Source organism: Vicia villosa, linkage group LG1, assembly GCF_029867415.1.
Source record: "Vicia villosa cultivar HV-30 ecotype Madison, WI linkage group LG1, Vvil1.0, whole genome shotgun sequence".
Lineage (NCBI taxonomy): Eukaryota > Viridiplantae > Streptophyta > Magnoliopsida > Fabales > Fabaceae > Vicia > Vicia villosa.
Window position 1 is genome coordinate 149,252,045 of NC_081180.1, and position 4,284 is coordinate 149,256,328.

Here is a 4,284-nt window from a genome sequence, read left to right on the forward strand (position 1 = left end):
TATATCAGGTAGAGGATCAACGATATTGTTGACTTGGAAGTTATTATTGCTTTAGATTTTTTCACCGAAAAAACCTTCAATTGAGTCCTATTCAAAACCTATTCAAAAAAAAAAAAAAACTGATCTAAGTTCAACCAATTTTGTTCCTGTTCAAATTTACGTCATTCATTTATATTTCTTCATATAAAGTACCCAATTCCACTGGTTTATCACCATTGTCCATTTAACAAGCTATTTGGCAAGTCCCATACTTTATCACAAAGAAAAATCTCATTACAGTATTCAAATTCCACTACAAAGGTCTTCATTACATGCATAGAAATTCATAAGAAAAACAGGCCTATATCTATATTATATTCCAGACCAAGTCCTCTCTTCAAAGTCGTCTCCAAGTCCTCTACATGGGCCAAGTAATTCCGAATGTGTACCGAGGATCGAAATCATTCCTGCAACAACAAACAATACAGTCAATTACCTCAGATCCAGTTAACTTAAACCTATCCTGCATAAGATATAAGGCTGCAAATCTAAAAGAAAAAAAGTCAGCTTTACATTCCCAAATTTACACCCATTCAAACCACCTTTAACAGCATGTTGTGACCAATTTACATCAGAAAAAAAAGAGAAAAAAAACCAAATGCCAAACATTTCATAACCTTCAGCTCCTAACCTCTAACTTCAAAAACAGTTACCATCCTAACTCCCAACCAAGTTTTTAACAGTCCCTAACATAATTTTCTTTCAAATCCCACAACTGTGAGCAACTAATCTATCCTATCAATTCCAAACAGTTTCTAACCTCTAATTAAACTAAACCTAGTTCTAACCATTCATAACTACCAAAACAGAAACAACAGTTTCTCTAACCGATTCCTAACTGTCACATAGCAAACTTAAAACAGAATAACTAACTTACTAACAGTTCCAACAAACTTTCAACATTCTAACCAATTAGTTACATCCCTATAACTAACTTCCAAAATCAGTTACAAACTCTAACTATACTAACAGTTTCAACTGAACAGAGCTATGAGATTACAACTGAATAACAGAAATTTGAGCTGGAACTAACCTCTATATAACAGAGCCTTCATCACTAATTCAGCTCTCTCTCTCTATTCATCATTCACCAACTCCTGCAACTTCACGAATCTTCCATAGCTTCGACCTTCATAACCTCATCATTTTCAATTCATCTCAGCATCTTCTTCAATGTTCCCTGCAACAACATCAATACCACAATCCTGAGAAAGAGAGAGAAGAAGAAGGAATCGAAAGAAGAAGAAGGAATCGAAAGAAGAAGAAGAAGAGCAAGGAATGACCTTGAATTGAGTCGGTGCCTCCGATATTTTCTTCTCCCTTTGAGCATATTGAAGAGTCTCCACCACCAGTAAGTTCCAAAGATGCTTCCGATTCATCAATTTCTCTACTTGTTCTTATTATCATGTTGATTCTTGAGGGACATAGAATGTGAATATTCCGTTGGTTACCTTGATCCAGATACAACGAGCTTTCAGCTTCGTTTCGTGATTTCTAGGTTTTTCTGTTAGGGTTAGATTTAGGGAAAACGAATTGAAAACGGGAGAGACATCGGAGAGGACTGATAGAGGATAAGGTTGAGAGTTGAGGCGAGGGAGTTTCGCGGTTCGATTCACGGCGGCGCTGTGTTTGTTTGGTCGGAGAATGGGGAGAGCGTCGTCGCCGTTTTGAGAAGAGAGGGGTTTGGGTGAGGTTGAAACGTGTTATCTGAATCGTCACATTGCAAACCTAATTTCCCTTTTTTTATTCACTTAATCAATTTGTTTTATTTTTAATTAAAATCTGAATAATAAATCTGGTGTGGATCAATCTAGATCAAGCATTAGGCTGAATTGCTGATCACACCCCCTGGGCCCAACATCTTCCTTTTGGCACAAAATCTGATAACATAAACATTCCTGGGGCCAACTCTGGTTAGGCCTTGCGCCCATGCTGCTAATTGCACCTTAACTTCAGTTCTCACCCCCTGTTCATGTTAAGATTTAGGTTTTTTACTTAGATTTTCCATTTCTTCTTAAGCAATAAATCATAAAATTTTTATGAAGTTTTAATATAATTTTGACATAGAAAATATACATAAAATATTAGTTTTCTTTAGGCTAATCATTTTAATTTCTTTTGTTCAAATTAGAATTCATATTCCTTTTAAAAAATCAATAAAAATAATAGTCCTTTTAATTCGATTTTGCACCATATTTTGCATCATTTGCTTTGATGTTTTGTACTATATTTCAAGTCATCTTTAAGTCATTGTTTGTACCAAATTTGTATCATGCTTACTTGTGATTTTTGCTTGTAATTTCACTTGTTTGTTCCTTTAGATTTAGGACCTATAATATCTTCATAACCATTAGACTTAGTCTTTTTCCTTAAAATCCTAACACTTAGGTATAATCACAACATTAGGCTAGTTTTTCATTTTAGGCTAGTTTTTCTTCCCTTTTTTCTATTCAACTTTTAAAACACTTAAAAAAGGATGACGCGAATCATGTCAATACTTCTTTTTTTCATAGTAGAAAAAAATGATTGGGGCGTAGGCCCCGATGTACGTTCTTTTCTACTTAGTGGGAGAAATGATTGAGGTGTAGGCCTCGATGTATGTTCTTACCCGCTATTTAGAGAAATGATTGAGGCGTAGGCTTTGATGTATTTCTCTAATCTCTAAACACTTAAACTTTTAAGGCATGATTCAAGTCACAAATTAATTTCCCTTAAAAGACACCCAACCAAAAATATTTCAAAACATCTAATAAAGGCTCAGACCTAAACAAAGTAAGGAAGTGATGCGAAGCCTTGTAGTGGGTTTTGTCCATCATGGAATTACACTTAAAAAACACAAACCAATCATCTCTCTTCTTTCTCTTGCCTTCAGGGCATTCTTTCTCTTAATCGGACATGTTATTTCCGCTCCATTCCCAGCTTAAGACTCCAGAGGTCGAGCAGCGGAGTGCGAATGTAACTGTTCAACTAAAAAACACAAAAACAAACAAAAACATATGAGCCGAACTACAGCGCTCTGATTCCTGAAAAGGATACGTAGACATTAGGTCGCGGGGCCTAAGCAAGCACAATTATTTATAAACCTTTTTTTCCCGTGTTTCTTTTTCTTTCATTTGCATGCATTCCCTTTGCATTAAGCTATAGATTTACACACCCTTTAGATAGCAACAAACATAGGTGGATATCATCGAGTACGATGGGCGTGAGGGGTGCTAGTACCTTCCCCTCGCGTAACCGACTTCTTACCCGATATTTGGTCGCAAGACCTTTCCTTATCCTTTCTTTATTCCAGGCTTTCTGATATTTTTTTCCCTTATGGGATAAATATATTGGTGGCGACTCTGTTCTTTTTCGCGAGCGTGCGACAGGAGGGAATCTAGCCATGATATCGCTCTATCTCTGAAGGAAAAAGTGAATAAACGCAAACGTATTGCCTCTGAAGGAATGCCATTGGATTTCAATGTGTCAGCTAGTTGAATGAACACTTTTAAGTTTTGGTTTGTGTTCTGGACCGGCCCAATCTAATCAATTGGGCCATTCCCGCCTTCGGCCCAATATACGTCAGATCCCACGTGGCCATTTCCATCCGACCAGACCGAGAAAATTCGCCTAGTAACCGACCACGAGGATCCCTCGTGCTCGGCAAACAACCAGTCCACGCATCTCCTAAATATCCGCCCCAGAAGGAGGAGTCTAATCCGCTCAAAAACATCCTATAAATAGCCCTCTACATACAGAGGGCAAGGTAATCTCTTTCTTACCGAAAAAAACTCTCTCACTTTGTTGTACCTTGTGGAATATATACTTACTTTGGCATCGGAGTGCCTTGCAGGTACAACAACTTTTTCCCTTCTCAACCGCTCGGAACTTCAAGCCTTCATTGTTGCTACCCATCTAATCTGCTCGGTAAGATCAGTGGCGCCGTCTGTGGGAAAATCTAGCTCCCCCGTTCCTTATTCTTGCACTTTCTTGATCCGTTCTTGCCTCCTGCAAGAAAACGAGGAACCAAAGCTCTAATCAAATCATCACTCATGGCCGGCAATAACGAAGATCCCTCTTCAACAGACGTTGCAATACTCAAGAAAAACGACGTCTCTATCGTTACACCTCCGAGAAACACCATCCCTCGAGACGGTGTCACAGCGTCCCCTTCCCCAAAAGATCTCCAAGATGATCAATTCCATCGCTTCGAAGATACGAGCGGGAAGGTGTTTACGGTGATTTCTGGTAAACAACCGCTAGTCT

General features: G+C 38.2%; 1 long non-coding RNA gene across 1 annotated transcript; it reads right to left on the minus strand.

Moving 5' to 3' along the window:
* Positions 1 to 251: 251 nt before the first annotated feature.
* LOC131618971 (uncharacterized) lies at positions 252 to 1,766 on the minus strand. Its single transcript, XR_009288923.1, has 3 exons — positions 1,323 to 1,766; positions 1,073 to 1,219; positions 252 to 446 (listed from the first exon to the last, which is right to left on the minus strand). It is a non-coding gene; the product is annotated as an uncharacterized LOC131618971 (long non-coding RNA).
* Between the last annotated feature and the right edge of the window lie 2,518 nt (positions 1,767 to 4,284).